General features: G+C 44.3%; 1 long non-coding RNA gene across 1 annotated transcript; it reads left to right on the forward strand.

The window, feature by feature from the left end:
• The first annotated feature begins 28 nt into the window (after positions 1-28).
• Positions 29-25,175, forward strand: LOC116982185. Its single transcript, XR_004414388.1, has 3 exons — positions 29-43; positions 6,258-6,262; positions 24,890-25,175. It is a non-coding gene; the product is annotated as an uncharacterized LOC116982185 (long non-coding RNA).
• Positions 25,176-25,282: the final 107 nt, after the last annotated feature.

Consider the following 25,282-nt stretch of genomic DNA (forward strand, 5'->3'; position numbering starts at 1 on the left):
AGAGAACGGGGAGGCAGGACTTCAGCAGGGGAGTGGGGAGAGGGTCGAGGGAGCAGGTATTGGGTTTGGAAGAGCTGATGAATTTGGAGATTTCAGTAGGGGTGACCAGGTCAAACTGGGAGAGGAAGCAGTGTGGAGGAGGGGTAAGGGGGTCAGTGGAGATGTTGAAAGGAGGGGCCTTGGAAGGTGGTGGAGTAGATGCTGGGGAGTCGGGTACAGGGGATAAAGATTGATAGATAGTGCTGATTTTATCAGCGAAAAAGTGGAGGAATGAGTTGCAGAGAACCGGGGTAGAGGTAGGGAGAGTGTTGGCTCGAGGCTTGAGGAGGTTGCCCACTGGAGAAGAGGGTTCTGTGGTTTAGGCAGGGGTCGGTGAATATGGAGGAGAGGTAGACAGATTTTGCAGCAATGAGGGCATCTTTGTAGTCAGTGAGGTGGAGTTTGTAAGCTTCAAGGTGGACTGTGAGAGATGATTTATTTGTGAGTCGTTCAAGTCGGCGACCAGTCTGTTTCAATTTACGAAATGCAGGTGTGTACCAGGGTGAAGATGTGTTGAAAGTTATGGTTCTTGTTTTGAGGGGGGCCATAGTGTTAAGGGATGTAGACAAGGTGGAGTTGAGATGGTTTGTGAGATCATCAGGTGAGATGGGGGTTGAGTCCAGGGGGAGAGTGGTGGAGAGCAGGTCAGAGAGATGGTGGGGATCAATGGATTTTAGATTACGGAAGGTGATTTCTCGGAGGAAGCGGGGGCGAGGTGTCGGAGAAGGGATGGTGAACCGTATAAGCTTATGATCAGAGAGGGGGAAGAGGCATGGATGGAGGTCGAGTACCGGTTGATTTGTGGAGCAGACCAGGTCAAGGATGTGACCTTTGACATGGGTGGGAAAGGTGACGTGCTGAGTGAGAGAGAAGTTGTCAAGTAAAAAGGCGAATTCAGATGCAAGCTTGCAGGTGGGGGAGTCCATGTGAATATTTAAGTCACCAAGTAGCAGCAGACGTGGGGAGAGGGATGAGGCAAGTGTGAGGAGTTCAGTGAAGTCAGATAGGAAGGAGGGGTTTGGTTTAGGTGGCCGGTAAATGAGGATGACTGTCATGGAGGAAAGGGCTTTGAAGGCGAGGAATTCAAATGATGCTACTGGGGGGGAAGGTGAGTTCAGTGATACGAAAATTCTGGTTGTAAGTAACAGCGAGGCCACCTCCATGGCGGGAGGGGCGGGGTTTGGAAATGTAATTAAATCCAGGTGGGGATGTTTGATTGAGGGAGAAGAAGACATTGGTTGTTGCCAGGTCTCAGTGAGCAGAAGGAAGTCCAGAGTGTTGTCAAGGATTAGTTCATGGAGGGCAAGGGCTTTGTTGTTGAGCGACCTGGTGTTGAGGAGGGCAAAGTTGGCATTGTGAGAGGGTGGAGGGATGGGGGCAGGCTGGAGAGATCTGAGGTTGTCCCGGTTGACAGTGCGTGCGGTCAGCTGGGATGGGGGGTGACGCGGTTGAGGGGGGGGGTAGAGTGTGGTAGTGAGCAGATGGATGGAATGGAATGTCCGTGGTTGAAGCAAACACGCCTGCGCCGAGAGCCTCTGTGGATGTAACGGGGTCGACGCAGAAGTCCAAGCTGTTCAATGACCTGGATGCAGGATGGGATGTGGTTGTTGAAGAGACCAGTCATCTGCAGAGTTGAGTATTTGAGCATGATGGTGAGGGTGCAGAGAGGTGTCCAGCGGTGCAGGTGCAGGTGGAGAGAGTATCCAGTGGTGAGGGAGCAGAGAGGTTGTCCAGCAGAGCGGGTGCAGCGAGGTGTCGAGCAGTGAGGGAGCAAAGAGGTTGACCAACAGTGCAGATGCAGCGAGGTGTCCAGCATTGAGGGAGCAGATAGGTTGTCCAGCAGAGCAGGTGTAGAGGTTGTCCAGTGATGAGGGTGCAGAGGTTGTCCAGCGGTGCGGTTGCAGAGAGGTTGTCCAGCAGTGCGGGTGGTTGTCCAGCGGTGCTGGTGTAGAGAGGTTGTCCAGCAGTGCAGGTGTAGAGAGGTTGTCCAGCAGTGCGGGTGGTTGTCCAGCGGTGCTGGTGTAGAGAGGTTGTCCAGCAGTGCAGGTGTAGAGAGGTTGTCCAGCGGTGCAGGTGTAGAGAGGTTGTCCAGCGGTGCAGGTGTAGAGAGGTTGTCCAGCAGTGCAGGTGTAGAGAGGTTGTCCAGCGGTGCAGGTGTAGAGAGGTTGTCCAGCGGTGCGGGTGTAGAGAGGTTGTCCAGCAGTGCAGGTGTAGAGAGGTTGTCCAGCAGGGCAGGTGTAGAGAGGTTGTCACGCGGTGCGGTTGTAGAGAGGTGTCCAGCGGGTGCGGGTGTAGAGAGGTTGTCCAGCAGTGCAGGTGTAGAGAGGTTGTCCAGCGGTGGCGGTGTAGAGAGGTTGTCCGCGGTGCGGGTGCAGACAGGTGTCCAGCGTCGATGTGCACAGGCACGAAGGTGTCCAGCGTCGATGGTGCACTAGGTTCCGGCAGGGAACAGACAGCAGGTAGGTAACAGGTAGGTAACAGACAGGGGGGGGGGGGAACAGCGGGCGGAGAAGCGGCGAACAGTCAACGCCAGCGTCCTCTCCGGGCAGCGTGCAGGGATACTAGCGGTTCTGGCGGCTAGCAGCTAGCTGCTAGCAATATAGGCCGCAGGGGGACGATCTAAATTAACCTACAAACCTGTACGTCTTGGAGTGTGAGGATACCGAAGCACCTGGATGAAAACCCACAGGGAGAACATACAAACTCCGTACAGACAAGCACCACAGTCAGGATCAAACCCAGGTCTCTGGCGCTGAAAGGCAGCAACTCCACCGCTGCGCCACCAGGCCGCCCTTCACGATGTCATGTTTTAACTATCAGCACCGTCTCAAAATTAAAATTCAGTGATAGCGATGTTTAAAGGATTCAAGAAGAGATTGTTTTTAAAAGCATCTGTATGAATCTGTCCAAATGACTACTGTGTGTTCCTGTCAGCCATTTGGCAGACTCTCACAAATGCTTCTCAAAGATTTATTTTCTTGAATCCTTTAAACAACACTATCTTCTGATCAAGGAATCTGACCAGAATACCTGAATGAAAAAAACTTAGATTACACGCTACTTTTCCTGATCACTGAATGTGCTAACCCATTTACCAACCAATGAAGTATATTTTTAAGTGTGATCAGTGATAAAATATGGGAATTACAGCAATTAATTTGCATACACAAAATCTCACGAGGTTACAGGGACGAGATAATTACATGGCAAAACAAAAATGAAGAGTTTTGTTATAAAATCCACTCCATTCCTCTAATGCTAGAATATTTTAGGGCAAACCTACTCCCTACCACGAAACGACAGATGTACAAATCTGCGTTAGGACCATTTATGGCCAAAAATATTAACAGGTCAACTTTGAGTAATTACCTTCCAGTCCGTTAATCTTCCGTCCGAAATTATTTAAAGAACCAGTTGCTTGTTCTGCAAGGGGTGCACAGAACTTGGCGTGAGGTCCTAAAAGTTGGAGAACTTTGTGAAGTTGTAAACAGCACTGATCTTTCTGTGATGTTTCTTGTGCATGTTTCTCCCTGATTTTACGGAGCTGATTGCTGTGTTTACCTTTGAGATTATTTAAATCTGGTTTGTGTCTTTCCTTCAGATCTCGGACCTTGATATGGGTGGCGTAGTCTTCAGCCAGAAGCTTGTTGTCGAGATTTTCATTTTCGTCCTCAAGCTTCCTCAAATCTTCAACCAACTCCTAAAAATTAAAAAGTAGCCAAATTACACTAAAAAGATTTTCGGGAGCCTGTTCCACTTAGGCGATTTGTCAGGCGTCTGTCAAGTTGCCGGCAGTCACCTGAAAAACCGGCAACTGGAACGGCGACTGTCAGAGTGGAACATACACACACACACACACACACATCGCTTCCTTCACCAGCCCATTATGCAGGCGGGAGACAGGGCAAGCAGGGGAGGCGCTGTCTGAGTGAAATTCACAAGGTGCAAAGCCAAGGTGATAGACACACGCCGCGATGAACAGGAAGGTTGGCGCTGTAATTAAGACGGCTAAAGCACAGTGGACAGTAAGTCCTTTGAAAGAGGGGGGGAGAAGGGGGTAAAAGGAGTGGAGAGAACTTTTAAGAAGCCAGAGATCCACGGTTGTGAAGCTCGGCGGACATTAACATTACAACAGTTTTCCTTGGTTCTGAAAACTACTGTTTACGTTTTTTTTCCCAATGAGCCAATGAAATTCACCGGTCTGCACCGGCTATAACCTACGAGAACCTTCAACCTCCTGGCAGCCCATTAGGACCTATGGCACGGGAATTCTCGCTACTCTCCATGTTGAAAAATTTGCGGCGACCATAAGGAGGCCGCGACGAGTTCTCAGAATGCGGGAACTCCTCACGTCCATGAAGGCGACTCTCCAACAACCACCTGCGAACATGTGGCGACCATGTGACGACTGGATAGTCTCCTACAGTCACCTAAAAAGTCACCTGTGGGACAGTCCCTTTAAGCTTAGAATAATGCAGCTTTCTCAAGTAACATTAAATGAATGAAAAGAATAATCCAAGCAGATAAGCACCTGTCAAAATGGAATTGTCAAGTAGTCATCCAAATTTAAACAATGCTGCAAGGCTCCACATAAACTGTGATTCTGCACTATAACAGATCATAAAAGGGTTAATGAACTGATTTAGAAAAAAAGAATGGGGAGATTCATATAAAAGAAAATCTTCTAATTTTTTCATATTTACAGATATATTTCCCTGCTATTTTTATTTCACTGCCAGTTCCAACAGAATCCCTTAGCTGGTTGCAGAGATCTGTCCCTGTAATAGAGATTCACACAGCAGCAAACGATGATGTCCTTACCGCTAGCTCCAGATTCTTCTCATCGAGCTTTATCTGCAGCACTTCCACAAGTTGTGTTGTTTCCAGCAGTGCCTCTTCCCTTTTACGAAGTTTTTTCTTCAAGTCTTCCAGCAACTGAGGAAGTGATTAATACCTCTAAACAGTGATAAAAACTGGGCAACATAGAATGGAAATCACACACACGCAACATTTGTAATTCAACTGCACCAATAGTTAGGTCCTCAATTCCACCTTGGAACATTAAAATTAAAATTATCATTAATGAAATCAGGGGATGAAATCATTAATTCACATTCAATGGTTTAATGGTCCTTTATTGTCACATGTACTGAGGTACAGTGAAATATGATTTACCACACACATACCAAAAAAGCAACAAGACACAAAACTACATAAAGATTAAACATAAACAGCCACCACAGCGGCGTGTGAGAATCCCTAGGGCACCCAGCATAAGCGGAGACCCACAGCCATCAGTTCAATGTCCGGGCCACACACACACTCCTTCACCGACCGCTGTACTATCTCTGCAGTCCCTGTCCGCCCAAAGTCAGAAAGCCGTCCACACTCGCACCAGACTCCAGGATCACTGCACTCACGGCAGTCCCCCCGACTCCCCACCAGGGCAGGCAGCTCGTCCATCGTGTTTTTCGGCGACCACATATTCCCCACTGTGATGGAAGGAGAATAACTTTTACCATCGCCCTCCTTTTCTCCCACGGTCGGGAGAACAAACTCTTTCATGGTCAATGTCCGAAGAATCATTACTGGATTTAAACAGAAAACAATTACTTCCTCCGAGTGTCTAAAATTTGTTTGCAGCCAACGTTGCTTATAAGGGACCTTTATTGTTCAATTAACATTGGAATGTCGTAAACTATGTAACTAATTTGAAAATAGCAAATATGTGATAATGTACTAATGTGGATTAACTACTTGAAGAGTTACTTTTGGGGTAAAGACTGGAAAAATCACCCTGAAAACACATTTTTTTCTCTAAACTATGCCAAAATAAAATATTTCACATCCACCTGAGACACCAAACATGATTTAATTTAACATTTCATTTGAAAGTTGGCACTTCAGGTGCAGCATTCTCTCAGTATTGTACTGGAAGCATCAGGCATTACTTTTTGCTTAAATCATTTAAGTAGGACTTTTAAATAACATTTTGTAGTCTATTTTGAAGTACAACCTTCTAAACCAAGTGTGAAGGCATCCTTTCAATTTCCTTGAAAAGATCTGACACACGACGTGAAATGGTTTAACAATAGTCTTTGCTTTAGAAAATAAGAGGCATTGTTAATTGTTTGGACTGAATTTTCAGGCTTTAAAGTGAAATCCAACTGCAGAAATGCAAACACAAAGTACACAGATCACTGCAATAGCTCACTCAGTGAGGGTAACAAATATTCAACTGGAATTGATGTTACCTTAAGCTGTTCATCTTTCACGTGTAGCTGGGTCACTTTGTCCTGAATGTCGTTTTGCAGCTGCACTACCAGCTGTTCATACTGAGCTAGCAGCTCAGTTAAATCAGCCACCAAATACTTACCTGTCGAACTCTGGCAGCACAGTGCCTGCAGAATAATTGGTCACCAGTGGTGTAGTCTAGTTTTTTGTAGTGGGTATACTGTGATGATTCCCTCCTAGCCTCTTCCACACCCGTCCTATAAACACCGCCACACTCACTGTCGCATACAGTAGCCTACAACCACCATAAGTAATTGAGATTATTCAACACTCGATATTGTCATCAGTTTCTAGGACAATAAACAGTCAAATCATAAGGAGACGACGGGATACTTGAGTCTTTTGCACAGGACATTTATTGCTGCTGCTGCTGCATGCTCTGTTTAGAGTTTTGAGACAAGAAAAAACAGAGTTAGTCATTTGTCAGAAACAATTCCAACTGAATAAAATAAAATACCCTATATAAGAAACAATAAATGCAAAAATACAAAATAAAAACATGTTCTTTAGAATTATCTTTCCCATACAAAAATACTTAAATAATAAATTAAAATAAATAAAACATATCAGCAACTGTTCTAAGACGTCTCACACTCATACTTAATACAGCAATCACACAGCATCACAAAATACACATTTTCAATCACAGTAAGTCCTATGCAAATAACATCTGTTCAGTGTTTAACAGAGAAGAAAAACAGTACATCCGCAAAAACGACCAGCGGAGGGCACATGACCCATGCAAAATAAAACAAACACCACAATCCCTTCATTGTAAAAAAGTAACAAACAAAGGTGAATACACTGTTACATGAGGGATATTTAGTGGAATACAAACACTTTTCCATACCTGCTACTGGTAAGTAAAAGTGTTTGTATTCCACTAAAAGGGATTTTGTCAACAATTGTTTTTCACTTTAAATGTAGTAGCCTGCTAGTTTACAAAACTTTCCAAATTTGCTTGTACTCAGGCATCTGAGGTGTGCTCTGCCTTCTTGCTTGCGTGGCAGAGCGATGGCTTCATAACCATGTTGATACATATTTGCTTGGCTCAAAAAGCCCATTGATGCTGATCATCATCAAATTGCTGACACTAGACAACAACATTCTAGATCTTTGGTCTGTGTACACAATATTCATCAGACTGAAGCCCCTTTCACAATCTGCAGTGCTGCAAGGGATGGTCTGCATGCAGTGGATGAGTGGTTTGAGGCATTCAGGTTCACTCTCTGGGTGCTCGATGAAATCTCTCATTCCATTGACAGCTTGTTCTTGACAAAGATTGAATCGCCTGCACAGCCGTTTTACCTGTGACTCATCGTGCCGTATGCCAGATGCTTGAATCCAGAATGCTGAGATCATGAAGAATTTCATCCTTAATTGAGAGCCGCTTCTCCATGTTGTTGATCAGACTTTGTAGGAACTGCTTTGTATTGATCGGCATGAGCTTAGCATTTGACTCCAGGGACACTGATCCAAACTGTCCCAAAGCCTGTGCTTGCAATGCTTCCTCCAATTTCTCTCCTGGAGAATCTTTAAATGATGCCAGCACTCGGATGGTGCGCTTCAGCAGCTGTTCTGCTCTTAAAAGTGTGATTGAATGGGCCTGTAATTGCTGGGACAGGTTTGAAAGTTCAGATAGTGCATCATACATGAGTCCAAGGTCACAAAGAAATTCCTTGCTTTGCATACGACGTGCCAGGCCTCTGTAGGTTTGCCTCTCTTTGCCGTTTCTTGTTTGGTCTCCTGCAGCATTCTCAAAGTGTCTGTTAAGTGCTTCGTATGACCTCCACACAGCCTTTACAGAACGGAAACTGCTGGCAACCCATCGGGTGTTTAAAACTCTGCCAATCTTCAGGACTTGTGAGCCCACTTCTTGTGCTGCTTCCATAAGTTCTCGTGAATTTGTATTGGACTGACTGTAGAGATTGTGGAGTTTGTCCATGAAAACTTTGAAGTGGTTGACTGTCTGAACCTCATCCACAGCATCATTTACAGCCAGTTCTAGACGGTGGTTCATACAGTGCCATGTGAAGAGGTTAGGGTACCTTGCAGTCAGCCTGGTTGCCACACCAGAGTTTTTGCCTAACATAACACTGGCTCCATCAGAAACAAATGAGATCCAGTTGTTTTGAAGCCACTCTTCACTAAAGCCTGCAGTGTCCAAACAGTTTAATAGAGCTTCCTCTATAGACTTCTGCCCTCTGGCTTTCCAGCTCCACCAGGTCCAAAAAAACAAATTCAGGAGTAGCTCCATCTAAAGAGGCCTTCACATTGACAATCATGGCTGATTTATGGCTGAGAGAAGTTGCCTCATCAATGAGAACAGACAGCTTGCTTGAAGATGACACAATGCTGCAAACTATTTTTGTCTGCATCTTTTTTGCTATGTGTTCCACAATTTTTGTTGAACTGAACCTTGAGTGCAGACTTGTGCCCATGTTGACACCGTTTTTTTCCTGAAGCTCAATGAGATCGTCATGGTCAGAGAAAGGTTGGTTCATCTTGGCAAGATAATATGCTGTTCTGAATACAGCATTTATCTCAGCTAACACAGTGTCTGACACAGCTCTCACAAGATTCCCAAGTAAATCCTGTCCACCCTTTTCAGTGAGCTCCTGAGCTATTTTGTGTGCCCTGGACATCTCATGCCGTCTGATCTTGTTTCTCAAGGAGGCCAGGGCTGTTGGTCTGCTTGAGCCTGATGACTGGATCTTAAACATCGCCCACTCCTCAGATATGGAAATTCTTTTCTCTGTTAAGACGCCAGTAGATTTTGTTGAGCTGCAAATAGCACAACTGGAAGTAAACAAAAACATGACTAATTAACATCATACAAGTAGTCTTTTTTGAATCTATATTAGCAATAACACCTGAACTGGATAAGAATCTATTCAAAATAATTGAATGAACTGTAAATAAGCTTCACTGTGACAATATCATTATAATTTAATTGTATAAAAGTGAAATTAATGTATCTTTAAGATGAAAATAAACCAGCTATACTCTCATTTGTATAAAGTTGACTTCATGTGTTTATACCAGCTTTACAAGTTGGCTGATATTTACCTAACTTTCTGTCCTTCCATTCTAACCAAGAATGCCTGCTTTTAAACTCCCTAGCCTGACTCTCAGTCCATAGGGCTGGCCAGGAGTTATCATCTAGAAGGAACAAGGAGATATTCAGCACACACACACTCACACTCACAGTAAAATGTGTAATAACTACGTTATTTACTACTTTACTACAACAAGATTGAGCTAGCAAGGCCGTTTAGTGAATATATGTGGTATTCATTCAGTTTGGGAAATCTCTTATAAGCTAGTAGCTAGTAGTATAATATCTGCTAAAGTTCACTTGTATACGACTTTCACTTACCCGATACACTGCTGGCATCAGGCTCCGCTGTAGTTCCCTCTTCTTCATCTAACGTCCTAGTGACTGCTGGAGTGTCGTCCGAGGCAGCAGCAGGCTTGTTTTTTTATTAAATGGCTAAGGGTAGTTTGTTGCTTCCGCTTCATATTTACTGTTGAGCCGCTGGACATCACCTCGGCGCCGACTGAGTTGATATCGCTGTGGTCTAGGTGACGTGACGTCAGGTCTAGGTCACGGGCGGTCACCACGGTCACGGGCCATGGACGGAAGTCTCTGTATGGCTATTATAATGCTGCGTTCCATTGTACTCGGAACTCGGGACTTTCCCACTTCCGACAAGAAAAAGTGCGACTCTGACAGAGACACAGCGCACAGGTTGAATCTATGAATGAAAGTATGACAGTTCTGACAGAACTGTCATACTTTCATTCATAAAATAAACAGAACTTCTGTCACTATCGAAGTTGATACGTGTCATTGCGCATTTCTAAGTGGGCATATGGAAATGCTGGAGCTTTCTTAGTGGGTATACGGCGTATACCTGCGTATCACATAGACTACACCTCTGTTGGTCACCATTAATAACTGCATCATTGTGAATCAGACTTCAGAGAAAACAGTATTGAAATATTCTGTGACCTCAATGTGCATTAATGAGGAATGCATGGAAGCCAATGCATTTTTTTTATTGCAAGGCCACTGCTGCAAAATTCAGTCACTCTGTAGACCCTACGTAATTGGCCTCGTGTATTTTAACATGCTCAAAGGCTTTCCCACAATGAATTCTCAATAGAACAATGTGGGTCCCGGTGTGGGGGAAATACTCTACATTTATAATTCTCTACCCAGGGTATAAGCCTGCGTTTGTTCGTTCCGTTTAAGGCGTTGTGCACACGGCAGCCAGCCAACAGTCGCATGTCTTTTGCTTTTTATTTTCACTTTTAATTTCAAGTTTTCGTGCACCTTGTGTGTTGTGACTGTTGGCGACCAATATCCCTCCGGGGATGAAGAAAGTTTTATTGTATCGTATCGTAAGTGAAAACCAAGGATCAATTCAGGCCTCAGTGAGGGCCAAAAGCTCTCTGATGACTGTGGGTGAGTAGTGATACGTTGGAGCAGAGGAGTTTAGAATTGGTGGTCAATGCTGCCCACAAGGTAAGGTGTTATGATGAGCAGCTGACTCCTAGTACCAAGAGCTTGGGTCATGCTCAGACCAATCCCCTTTATCTTGGAACTAACAGGATGCCCATCTTTTCCAGGGTTGCTTTTACATTAGTGGCCCACCATTGCTCATCACTGCACAGGACAGGAAGAAAATCATGAATGTCGTAAACGTCCCAGGTTTACTTAGAGGAGAATGTATTTTTTCAAGTAGTGAACCAGTCACATTACACAAATAAACATTTCTCGGCCTCAATATGCACAACCCATCTAATAAAAATGAGTCATGCCAATAACAAATAATAAAACATGAGAAATTCAATTTGAAACGGCTAACATTTACCAGATGCAAAATATAACAGACAAATTAAGTTAAGCAAAGGAAAAGCTTTTTCATGAAATATTTTTGCAATTGAAATCATAAGCTAGTGATTGTAGTCCACACATTATTTTATACAAGGAAAAACTAAATTCCAAAATATATCATGAATACAAATACAAATTTTGTAAATGCAAATGCAAGTTCAAGTGAGTTTATTGTCATGTGTCCCTGTATAGGACAATGAAATTCTTGCTTTGCTTAAGCACACAGAAAATAGTAGGCATTTACTACAAAACAGATAAATGTGTCCATATACCATGATATAAATATATACACACATGAATAAATAAACTGATAGTGCAAATAACAGAAAGTGGTTGCTAATAATCAGAGTTTTGTCCAAGCCAGGTTTAATAGCCTGATGGCTGAGGGGAAGTAGCTATTCCTGAACCTGGTTGTTGCAGTCTTCAGGCTCCTGTACCTTCTACCTGAAGGTAGCAGGGAGATGAGTGTGTGGCCAGGATGGTGTGGGTCTTTGATGATACTGCCAGCCTTTTTGAGGCAGCGACTGCGATAAATCCCCTCGATGGAAGGAAGGTCAGAGCCGATGATGGACTGGGCAGTGTTTACTACTTTTTGTAGTCTTTTCCTCTCCAGGGCGCTCAAATTGCCGAACCAAGCCACGATGCAACCGGTCAGCATGCTCTCGACTGTGCACCTGTAGAAGTTAGAGAGAGTCTTCCTTGACAATCCGACTCTCCGTAATCTTCTCAGGAAGTAGAGGCGCTGATGTGCTTTTTTGATGATTGCATTAGTGTTCTCGGACCAGGAAAGATCTTCAGAGATGTGCACGCCCAGGAATTTGAAGCTCTTGACCCTTTCTGCAACAACAGGAAATTACAAAAATACTTACTGGAGTAGTTCTGGAGTAGTTCCTGATGATTGGCGGGTAGCAAACGTAACACCACTTTTTAAGAAGGGAGGGAGAGAGAAAACGGGGAATTACAGACCAGTTAGTCTAACATCGGTAGTGGGGAAACTGCTAGAGTCAGTTATTAAAGATGGGATAGCAGCACATTTGGAAAGTGGTGAAATCATTGGACAAAGTCAGCATGGATTTACAAAAGGTAAATCATGTCTGACGAATCTTATGGAATTTTTCGAGGATGTAACTAGTAGCGTGGATAGGGGAGAACCAGTGGATGTGGTGTATCTGGACTTCCAGAAGGCTTTCGACAAGGTCCCACATAAGAGATTAGTTTACAAACATAAAGCACACAGCATTGGGGGTTCAGTATTGATGTGGATAGAGAACTGGCTGGCAAACAGGAAGCAAAGAGTAGGAGTAAACGGGTCCTTTTCACAATGGCAGGCAGTGACCAGTGGGGTACCGCAAGGCTCAGTGCTGGGACCCCAGCTATTTACAATATATATTAATGATCTGGATGAGGGAATTGAAGGCAATATCTCCAATTTTGCGGATGACACTAAGCTGGGGGGCAGTGTTAGCTGTGAGGAGGATGCTAGGAGACTGCAAGGCGACCTGGATAGGCTGGGTGAGTGGGCAAATGTTTGGCAGATGCAGTATAATGTGGATAAATGTGAGGTTATCCATTTTGGTGGCAAAAACAGGAAAGCAGACTATTATCTAAATGGTGGCCGACTAGGAAAAGGGGAGATGCAGCGAGACCTGGGTGTCATGGTACAACAGTCATTGAAAGTGAGCATGCAGGTGCAGCAGGCAGTGAAGAAAGCGAATGGTATGTTAGCTTTCATAGCAAAAGGATTTGAGTATAGGAGCAGGGAGGTTCTACTGCAGTTGTACAGGGTCTTGGTGAGACCACACCTGGAGTATTGCGTACAGTTTTGGTCTCCAAATCTGAGGAAGGACATTATTGCCATAGAGGGAGTGCAGAGAAGGTTCACCAGACTGATTCCTGGGATGTCAGGACTGTCTTATGAAGAAAGACTGGATAGACTTGGTTTATACTCTCTAGAATTTAGGAGATTGAGAGGGGATCTTATAGAAACTTACAAAATTCTTAAGGGGTTGGACAGGCTAGATGCAGGAAATTGCTCCCGATGTTGGGGAAGTCCAGGACAAGGGGTCACAGCTTAAGGATAAGGGGGAAATCCTTTAAAACCGAGATGAGAAGAACTTTTTTCACACAGAGAGTGGTGAATCTCTGGAACTCCCTGCCACAGAGGGTAGTCGAGGCCAGTTCATTGGCTATATTTAAGAGGGAGTTAGATGTGGCCCTTGTGGCTAAGGGGATCAGAGGGTATGGAGAGAAGGCAGGTACGGGATACTGAGTTGGATGATCAGCCATGATCATATTGAATGGCGGTGCAGGCTCGAAGGGCCGAATGGCCTACTCCTGCACCTAATTTCTATGTTTCTATGTTTCTATGTTTACCCCCGCCGATGCAAGAGGCTTTTCATTTGCACAAATGCACCTCCACATGCTCTTATTTTAATGTGGCTGCAAAATAACCAAAATAATAATTAAATAGAATTGGTACAGAGCAGAGATTAGTTTAACCGGGCATCATCAGTGGCACGGACATTGTGGGCCAAAGGGCCTGTTCCTGTGCTGTACTGTTCTATGGTCTATGCTCTTGAGTTTACGTTTAGTTTGTTGTCACGTGTACCGAGGTACAGTGTAAAGCTTTTGTTGCGTGCTGACCAGTCAGCAGAAGGACAATACACGTTTGCAATCGACCCATTTACAGCGCAAGGTAACCCCAGCAAAGTCTGATCAAGGATAGTCCAAGGGTCATCAAAGAGGTAGATAATAGTTCAGTACTAATGATGCGAATGATGAGATTAGCAAATGGCAGAGGGGTCCAATTGAAGAAAGTGACACCCAATGGAAAGCGGATCAGTGGCAGATAATAAAGAGACATTAAAGTGAATGGAGAGGAGGAATTTCTTTAATCAGAGGGTGGTGAATCTGTCTAATTCATTGCCACTGAAGGATGTGGAGGCCAAGTCAATGGATATTTTATGGCGGAGATTGATAGAGTTTTGATTAGTGCGGGTGTCAGAGGTTATGGGGGAAAAGGCAACAAGTATGAAGGCAGCTGGGCTCTAAAATTCAGGTAGTTCCAATGTGTGAAATGATTATACATCTAAATTCCTTACAACCAATAAGCAGAGCAGGATTAAGGGCTCAAAGATGCCTCAATAATGCTCAATAATGAGGAGTTGCAATAATGGACAATGCAATGCAATACACAAAATATTTCTATGAGAGTGGATACGTGGAACTTGGGACCTCAATTCTTTTGGAAGCAGGGTTAAATTTCAGTTAACTTTTGATCATTGAACATGTACATGGTTTCACTTTGATGAACGTAGCTTTCAATGAACACATAATATCAACACATAGTTTTAGGGTAATATTTCTCTACCCAATGGAAAGCCAGCCTATTACAAAACAAAATGGTTAAAATAGGAAATATCCTGAGCACGCTAGATGCAACAATGGAAATAAAACTGAGGCAACTGAAAGGTGTAACATGTATGGATCACAAGACAAAGGAGCTGCCATTTAAAACAGAGGTGTGCAAGAATTTCCTCTCTCAGTGAATGATGAATCTCTGGATTTTTATATCCTGGATGATGTCGAGGTTAGATCACATGAGGTATTCAAACGCAAGGTAGATCAATCAAATCATGTTATCAATTAGGTCCACTTAATATAAATAATGTTCACAAAATCCACATTACATCCAATTCACAGGAATAAAATAACCATTACAGCAGAACTACCTGTATCAAATCATACACAAACGTCCCAAATTACCTTAATTTCACAGATTTCATCACGTCACAAAATGGTGCAAAAACAGCAAATTAAAAGTTAAGACACAGATTAAAGTTGCATCTCAATGTAATTAGTTTAACATCATATTCCATAACTGTGCCACAGTTGATCAGCTTATTTACAACGACTGTTGCTAAATCTGGCCCTACTTGTGAAGAAAGTTTGCCATCCTGCACTGCACAAAAGTAGAACATAGCTTGATATCCAATTGCAAACTTGAGCCTTACAGCACCTCCTATCAGCTGTTATTTAATTCTACAAGTATGGCCAAAGTTCTATATAGATTTCCTTTGCCGATATTGGACTTATCTGTATTTCATCCCATTTCCATTTCCATGTGCAAGGACACAAAAAAATTGCTTTTTCCATGAGCACTTTCCATTTTTCAGCATTCCAATAATTTTGAATTATTGTCACTGCTAGGATACAGGAAAACAAACCAGCTGATTTGGACTAGGCAAAGTTCCCCCAATAACCAGATAAAATATTCTGGTGAAGTTGGTTCCTGTTTAAGTATTAGGCATCAAAAATCCCCGGTATTCATCAAATAGTATCACTGAACGTAAGACGACAGATTAGGCCTCTAGTTCATCCAGAATTGGCACCTCGAACAGTGTAGCACTTCCTTATCACTGGATTGGCAATTCTCGCAGGATATGTGTCTATAAACTGACTCAAAAGCAAATCCTGCTCTATTCTCAAAGTAACTAAAACTCAAAACAAAGAAAACAATGGAATTTTCACTCATAAAATGAGCAGCACAATGGCGCAGCCAGTAGAGCTACTACCTCACAGCACCAGAGACCTTGGTTCCATACGGACATTGGGTTCTGTGGAGTTTGAGTGACTGTGTGGGTTTCCTCCGGGTGATCCAGTTTCCTCCCACATCCCAAACACATGCAGCTTTTTAGGTTTCCGTAAATGGCCTCCATAAAATTGCCACTAATGTGTAGGGAGTGTTTGAAAAAGGGGAATAACATAGTGTAGCGACACCTGGTGGTGGCTCTGGGTAATCAAACCCTCGTGATTGACAGGAGGGAGGAGTCACTGAGCGCGGGTGCTCTAATGGCTGTATTTTTTTGCTTATGTAAATTATCAGCACTATACAAGGTAAGTGGAAAAGAAAATTACAATACCTGTATCAATCCAAATGTCACAATATATATTAAAAATATTTGATGATCTTTCCCCAAGCGGACAATTTCCAGATTGAATTTAGCCTCCTGATGACAAAGAAGGCTATTGTCTACTGCGAGGGGAATTGATTACAAAGGCACGCAGTTTCTGCGGATAGTCGCAACACTTCCCCGTGAAAGATCTTTTACAGGAAAGGTCTCAGAATATAAAGATGTAAAGAATACCAAGTTGTTCAGGTTAAGTCTGCTCAACTAATAGCTGAAATGGGATAAGCCGTGCTCTCTTCTCACTGTTACCATCGACAGTAGCCACAGAAGTGTAAACGTCCCACACTCCCAGTTAGAAAAAAGCTACTGTCCCATCAGGTTGTTGAACTGACCTAATGCTACCACAGCAACGGAACATTACAGACCATCTCTTGGCAACAATGCATTGTTTAATTTTCTGAATTCCATTTTATAGACAATAGACAATGTCATATGACAATTACCTGAATGGTGCAGGAGCAGGTCATTTGGCCCCTTTGAGCCTGCACCACCATTCACTGTGATCATGGTTGATCATCCACAATCAGTATCCCCTTCCTGCCTTCTCCCCATAGGATAGAATATAGATTATTGGAGGTGTTTCAGTTTGTTCCTGCATCCAAATAATTTATCATATCAAATGCCTTTAGTCCACTGGAAGTAGATCACCAAACTTCAGTGATGTCCTGCTTCTATCGCCATAATCTCCAAGCACTATGTCATTAATCCTAACATTGATTTCTTTCAATTCCTACCTTCCACACATATAGAAACCTAATAGCCCTGTCCCACGGTGCGAGTTCATTCCAAGAGCTCTCCCGAGTTTAAAAAAAATCAAACTTGTGGTAAGCACGGTGAATGAACGTAGCGGGTACGTCGGAGCTCGGGGACATCTCTTAGCGCTAACGGCAGGTACTCGGGAAGACTCGCTAATGGTAGGAAAGCACGGGAAGACTCGTGAAGATTTTTCAACATGATGAAAAATGTCCACGAGAGCCCCGAGTACCGACGAGTGGCCATTATCGTAAATTTCCGAGTTCGAATCAGGGCAAACTCGGCAGAACTCTTGGAATGAACTCGTACCATGGGACAGGGCTTTAATTGTGCCCTCCATTATGGAGATAGAACTGAACAGCATTTAATTATTCTGCAATTTATTTGTTCCCAACCAGGGTTTATAACCAAGAGACTTATTTTTGTTTTCAATTACATTTCATCAGAACTGGAAGAAGCTATAAAACAAGCTTATATTTGGCCACAGTTTAAGAATAAGGAGTAAGCCATTTAGAACGGAGACAAGGAAACACTTTTTCTCACAGAGAGTTGTGAGTCTGTGGAATTCTCTGCCTCAGAGGACGATGGAGATGGTTCTCTGAATATTTTCAAGAGAGAGCTAGATAGGGCTCTTAAAGTTAGCAGTCAGGTGATATGGGGAGAAGGCAGGAACAGGGTACTGATTGGGGTTGAACAGCCTTGATCACATGGAATGGCAGTGCTAGCTCGAAGGGCCGAATGGCCTACTCCTGCACTTATTGTCTATTGTCTCAGCAGGATAGACAGCATTTCTGGAGGGAAGGAATTGGTTACATTTCAGCTTGAGACCCTTCTTCACACTTATATCAAGAGTCAAGAGTGTTTTATTGTCATATGTCCCAGATAGGACAATGAAATTCTTACTTGCTGCAGCACAACAGAATATGTAAAGTTATACATAACGGGAGGAGAAAATATTCCGTGTGTGTATGCACATGCACACATACTCAATAAATAGCAAATATAGTGCAATAATAGTAATAGTTTATTGCAGTTCAGAGCTTATTTGTTGTCGTGTTTAATAGCCTGATGGATGTAGGGAAGAAGCTGTTCCTGAACCTGGACGTTAGTTTTCAGGCTCCTGTACCTTCTTCCCGATGGCAATGGTGAAATGAGTGTGTGGCCAGGATGGCGTGGGTCTTTGAGGATGTTGGCTGCCTTTTTTGTGGCAGCGACTTCGATAGATCCCTTCGATGGTGCGGAGGTCAGAGCCGGTGATGGCCTGGGCAGTGTTTACAACTTTTTGATTCTCTCTCCTGGCAATCACTGCCATGAAGGCCACGCCCCTTCTGGTGGGAGGGACTATAAAACCCGGAAGTGTGGGCGTGGCTGTCTGTCTGCAAGATAGCGAGGGAGAGGTCACAACTCTCTATCTGAGCTGGGAAACTACAGAACACTGAGTCTGCAATGTACTTGAATAAATGATTTGTTAGCCCTTAATGAAAATGAAATGTGTTGTTTGGCCTGTCCTGTGCTTGAAACAGCAATGGCAAAGGAAATGAAGTGAAAATGCAATGAGCTATTTGGCTTGAGCTTGTCCGGTGCTTGAAAGTGCAATGGCAATGGAAATGAAGTGAAAAAGCAATCAGCTGTTTAGCTTGAGCCTGCCCTGTTTTGAAAGTGCAATGGCAATGGAAGTGAAGTGAAAATGCAATCAGCTGTATAGCTTGAGCCTGCCCAGTGCTTGGAACTGCAATTGCAATGGAAATTAAGTGAAAATGCAATCAGCTGTTTGTCTTCGCCTGCCCTGTGCTTGAAACTGCAATGGCAATGGAAGTGAAATGAAAATGCAATGAGCTATTCAGCCTGCCCTGAGCTTGAATCTGCAATGCAATTGGAAATGAAATATAATGAGTTGTTTGGCCTGCCTGAAACCACTAATTTCGGCCCACGGACCCTATTAGCCGAGAAACTGGTCCCTTTAGCCCCAAATGCCCTTATTAGCCCAGGAGGAGCATTTTGGCCCAAAAGGCACGTGCCAGGCCAGGAAAAGTGCAGAAAAATTGCCTTTCACTGAGAATCTGCTCAGATTTATTTTTAAAGTGCTCATTTGGCCCATCAGGCATGTACTAGCCCAGGCTCATCAGTAAGTAGTCTCCCTGCAAGCATTAAACCTCACTCCAGTATGTTTCTCCCTCCCTTCATTTGCTCCCTGTGAAATCCAGGCCAGGATATAGTTTCCTCCCTCATTGCTGTGATTAATATTAAAGTTCTGATCTTGAGAATATCACATTTTTGAATTTTTAAGGCAGTCTGGATGTTTATTACTATTTCCGTCACAACGGTTAATTTTGTAATTAGCTACTTAATTAGGTAATTAACTCATTATATACTTTAATTTCAGCCCATCAAAGTAAGATGCATCATATTTGTTTCAGAATGCTTCAATCTATAATAACTGAACATTTTATTCAGTTCTCTTAATTTTTATTAAAGTTATGGGCTTTTATGTCAATTGACTGCCCTTGATCACAGCTTTTGTGTTAAATTAATGGAAAAGCAATAGGGAACAAGATGCTAATTTCTGAGTATGAAAATGACCATAACTTTATTAATACTGAAGATATGAAAGTGAATTAGGTATCAAGTTTTTTTTGTGCTTTATCTGATTAGATAAATTACAGGCTTGATTTTTAAAATCTCAAAATGTTGTAACATTCCTACTGACTGACTGACTCACCCTAATCCTAATCCTAACCCCAGCTCTACATTTGTTATTTATCATTTTTATTTAACAGTTCACATCATAACTTTATAAAGATAAATCAATTCTAAAACAAAATTATCAGCAAGGTTAGCATTACCTTTATTCCTTGGAAACCTTGCCATTGTTTTGATGTAATTCGGAGGCAGCCATGATCCCAGAGTGCTCGCTACCTAGCGACCATGAAACAAAGCGAGTGAATGGTCAATTGGCGTCTGATCTCAATGTCAAAGGTGCTTTGATTGGACAATTACTACTCGGAAAACTGGAGGTTTTTCTCATATTTTTTAAATGTGCTTGACGAGTTTCAGGTATGATTTCTATAATATTTTTACACAATATGTTAAAAATTTAGGTAGTTACGTGATTGGGGCACAAACTGAAACAAAAAAGCACTTTGGCCCACAGCCTAAAAACAGGGAATTATAGACCAGCAGTGGGGAAGATGTTATAGCAGTGCATCTGGAAAGCAGTAACAGGATCGGTCAAAGCCAGCATGGATTTATGAAGGGGAAATCTTCCTTGACTAATCTTCTGGAATTTTTTGAGGATGTAACAAGTAGAATGGATAAGGGAGAGCCAGTGGATGTGGTGCATTTGGACTTTCAAAAAGTATTTGACAAGGTCCCACACAAGAGATTAGTATGCAAAATAAGAGCACATGCTATTGGGGGTAGGGTATTGACATGGATAGAGAATTGGTTGGCAGTCAGAATGCAAAGAGTAGGAATTACCAGGTCCTTTACAGAATAGCACACAGTGACTAAAACTCAGTGCTGGGACCCAAGTTATTTACAATATAAATGATTTAGACAAGATAATTAAATGTGACATCTCCAAGTTTGCGGATGACACAAAGCTGGGTGGCAGCATGAGCTGCGATGAGGATGCTATGAGGCTGCAGGGTGACTTGGATTGGTTGGGTGAGTGGGCAGATGCATGGCAGATGCAGTATAGTGTGGATAAATGTGAGGTCATCCTTTTTGATGGCAAGAACAGAATGGCAGACAATTACCTGAATAGTATCAGATTAGAAAAAAGGGAGGTGTAACGAGACCTGGGCGTGCTTGTACACAGGGCCTCTGAGAGGAATTTTATCAGTGGGTACAACGTTTCTTTCGGGCCCCGTCCCTTCTCCATTAATCATCCTGTTTATATCCACTGCCCGTTTATGCCATGAGCTGTAGCCTGTAAAGCAAAAAGGGGTATGAAAGATGAGAGGGGTGGAATGGAGCGCTCTGTTGATTTTCTGCATTTGAGGCCTCATGCTCCTATACTCCCTCCATGATAAATACAACTAAAATAAAATGATCAGAAAGAAGAAAGAACATTTGTTTTGAACATATTTTTTTAATGCTACAATACAGATAAGGAGGAAGAATTCACACAAAACCATCCTTTTGTATTTCAAAGCAGATCAGATCATCAAAAGACATAATTATTTACTTTAATTAAAGAGCTTTCCTGGCCTTTTTTGTAAAAATGTTTGAATCACAGCATAAAAATGTATTGTTCTGGCAATGATAGATTCAATACTTAGCCTGGCTAAATCTACAAGACATTCCTGAGACACTGTAGAGCTTAAGTAATTCTTAATCAGCTTGAGGTTGCTAAATTACCGCTCTGTAGAAGCTACAGTGGCTGGGATTGTTAATAGTATTCTTAAGCTAACACAAACATTTGGAAACAGGTCACCAAGTCTATACTCTGTTAACAAGTTCAACAGATCTAATGTTTTAACAGTGTATTTACAAAAATCACCCTACCACTAACATTCACACTCAGACACACTCACTCACCCACTCACACTCACCCACTCACACTCACTCACACACCCACTTACCCACACACATCCACACACGCACACTCACTCACACCCACTCCCTACTCACCCACACACACACACACCCAAACACACACCCACGAACACATACACACCCACGAACACACACACATCCACATACACACACACACCCCCCACACCCCCACCCACCCACACGGGGACAATTTACAATCTTTGCCAGAAGCCAATTAACCTACAAACCCCCACGTCTTTGAATTGTGGGAGGAAACCGGAGCGCCCGGAGAAAACCCAGGCAGGTGACGGGGAGAGAACGTGCAAACTCCGCACAGACAGCGCCCGTGGTCAGGATGGAACCGGGGTGTCTGGCGCCGCGAGGCGGGAACTCCACCGCTGGGGCCACCGTGACGACACAGAGCGCGCGCTCTCTCTCTCTCTCTCCACAAATCCCACCCGGAACCAACATGCGGTATTTCGCCCTCCACCCGGAAGCCTGAGACCCGCCGTCCCGCTGTGCCAGCGCCGGTGCGCCGCCCTAAAGCGTCCCCTCTCCCACCGGAAGCGCCCTTGTGTCTGAAGAAGGGGTTCGGCCCGAAACGTCGCCTATTTCCTTCGCTCCATAGATGCTGCTGCACCCGCTGAGTTTCCCCAGCAATTTTGTGTACCTAAGATCATATATGATCTTTGGACAAGCGGTTCGCCAGCCAACCGGAAGTGGTGCGGGAATGGTGTGAAGAGCAGGTAAGGGCAAAGTATATAGAGGAGCTCCACTAGTATCCTTGGGTAAGGGTGACAGCGCTGCCATGCAGCGGGGGAGGCAGCAATGCAGCCAGTGATGCATGCATTCCCTTGAATGCAGCAGTGGGAGCATGCACAGGCGCTGGCAGGCGGTTCCCCACACTTTATAACTAACCATGAATTCACACTTAATGTGGCCCTGCAGGCCGGTTTCTGTCTCATTTCCAAACCATTTGCCCCAATAACTCCCCCAAAGGCACAAGCCGACCTTGCGGGGCAACGGCGTGGACGTGGGGAGCCCAGAGCGTTCGGGAAACGCCCTTCGGCCCATTGCACTGCTGCTAGCCCACACTTGGCATTGACTGAATTGGACCTTTCTGAATTTGTAGTCAGCAGGGCAGTACTCTGCATATCGCCAACTTACCGATCCCACTCCGCCTTGCAACCATGGCTGACCTATTTTCCCCCCTCTCTCTTTCCCTCTCTTTCCCCTTCTCTCACCCCTCTCTCTCCCCTTCTCTCTCCCCCTCTCTCCCCATCTCCTCCTCTCTGCCCCTCTCACCCCCTCTCTCTCTCCTCCACTTCTCTCTCTCCCTCTCTCACCCTCCCTCTGCCTCTCTCTCTCTCCCTCTCTCTACCTCTCCCTGCCTTCCTCTCCCCCTCTCTGCCTCTCCATCCCCTCCTCTGCCTCTCTCTACCTCTCTCTCTCTCCCTCCCTCTTTGCCTCTCTCTCTCTCTCTCTCCCCCCTCTCCCCCCCCCTCTCTCTCTCCCCCTCTCTCTCCCCCTCTCCTCTCCCTCTCTCTCCGCCTCTCTCTCTCTCCCCTCTCTCTCTCTCTCTCCCTCTCTCTCTCTCTCCCTCTCTCTCTCTCTGCCTCTCTCCCTCTCTCCCTCCCTCCCTCCATCCCTAGTGAGATCACACTTGGAGTATTGTGTGCAGTTTTTGCCTGTTGGCCTTCATAACAAGAGGAGTTGAGGAGTAAAGAGGTCCTTCTGCAGTTGTACAGGGCCCTGGTGAGACCACACCTGGAGTATTGTCTGCAGTTTTGGTCTCCTAATTTGAGGAAGGACATTCTTGCTATTGAGGGAGCCCAGCGTAGGTTCACCAGGTTAATTCGCGGGATGGCGGGACTGTCATTATGCTGAGAGAATGGAGCAGCTGGGCTTGTGCACTATGGAATTTAGAAGGATGAGAGGGTATCTTATTGAAACGTATAAGATTATTAATGGTTTGGACATGCTAGAGGCAGGAATCATGTTCCCGATGTTGGGTGGAATCCAGAACCAGGGGCACAGTTTAAGAATAAGTGGTCGGCCATTTAGGACTGATATGAGGAGAACCTTTTCCACCCAGAGAGTTATGAATTTGTGGCCATTTGGGACTGAGATGAGGAGAAACTTTTCCACCCAGAGAGTTGTGAATCTGTGGGATTTTCAGCCTCAGAGGGTGGTGGAGGCCGGTTCTCTGGATGCTTTCAAGAGATCCGCCAAGGTTATCCACTTTGGTCGCAAAAACAGGAAAGTAGACTATTATCTGAATGGTGGCCGATTAGGAAAGGGGGAGATGCAACGAGACCTGGGTGTCATGGTACACCAGTCATTAAAAGTAGGCATGCAGGTGCAGCAGGCAGTGAAGAAGGTCAATGGTATGTTAGCATTCATAGCAAAAGGATTTGAGTATAGGAGCAGGGAGGTTCTACTGCAGTTGTACAGGGTCTTGGTGAGACCACACCTGGAGTATTGCGTACAGTTTTGGTCTCCTAAACTGAGGAAAGACATTCTTGCCATAGAGGGAGTACAGAGAAGGTTCACCAGACTGATTCCTGGGATGTCAGGACTTTCATATGAAGAAAGACTGGATAGACTCGGTTTGTACTCGCTAGAATTTAGAAGATTGAGGGGGGATCTTATAGAAACTTACAAAATTCTTAAGGGGTTGGACAAGTTAGATGCAGGAAGATTGTTCCCGATGTTGGGGAAGTCCAGAACAAGGGGTCACAGTTTAAGGATAAGGGGAAAATCTTTTAGGACTGAGATGAGGACATTTTTTTCACACAGAGAGTGGTGAATCTCTGGAATTCTCTGCCGCAGAAGGTAGTTGAGGCCAGTTCATTGGCTATATTTAAGAGGGCGTTAGATGTGGCCCTTGTGGCTAAAGGGATCAGGGGGTATGGAGAGAAGGCAGGTACAGGATACTGAGTTGGATGATCAGCCATGATCATATTGAATGGCGGTGCAGGCTCAAAGGGCCGAATGGCCTACTCCTGCACCTATTTTCTATGTTTCTATGTTTCTAAGAAGGCTCTTAAAGATAGCGGTCAGGGGATATGGGGAGAAGGCAGGAACGGGGTACTGATTGGGGAAGATCAGCCATGATCACATTGAATGGCGGTGCTGACTAGAAGGGCCGAATGGCCTACTCCTGCACCTGTTGTCTATTATCCAGTGAAGGTGATTTCACTTGTTGTTAGACAAAAATGCTGGAGAAACTCAGCGTGTGAGGCAGCATCTATGGAACGAAGGAAATGGTTCTTGAGTCTGAAGAAGGGTCTCGACCCGAATCGTCACCTATTCCTTCGCTCCGTAGATACTGCCTCACCTGCTGAGTTACTCCAGCATTTTGTGTCTACCTTCTATTTTCGAGAAAGAGGAGAGAGAAAGATAGAGGAGAGGAGAGGGGAGAGAGAGGGATGAATTTTAAAGGAATTGCAGTTTTCACTTTCGAAGCAGATTTGCAAGTTTGACCCCAGCATCTGAAGATGGGGCTCGACCCGAAACGTTGCCTATTTCCTTCGCTCCATAGATGCTGCCTCACCCGCTGAGTTTCTCCAGCATTTGTGTCTACCACCTATTAAATTTAATCGTTAGTTAACTTCAGAGTGGTGGCATTCTTGCGTGCGCGCGTGGAGGGCGTGCGTATGTGTGGGCACACAATACTCCAGGTGTGGTCTCACCAGGGCCCTGTACAACTACAGAAGGACCTGTTTGCTCCTAGACTCAACTCCTCTTGTTATGAAGGCCAACATGCCCAAACTGCACACAA

The sequence above is a fragment of the Amblyraja radiata genome, chromosome 16 (assembly GCF_010909765.2).
Source record: "Amblyraja radiata isolate CabotCenter1 chromosome 16, sAmbRad1.1.pri, whole genome shotgun sequence".
NCBI lineage: Eukaryota > Metazoa > Chordata > Chondrichthyes > Rajiformes > Rajidae > Amblyraja > Amblyraja radiata.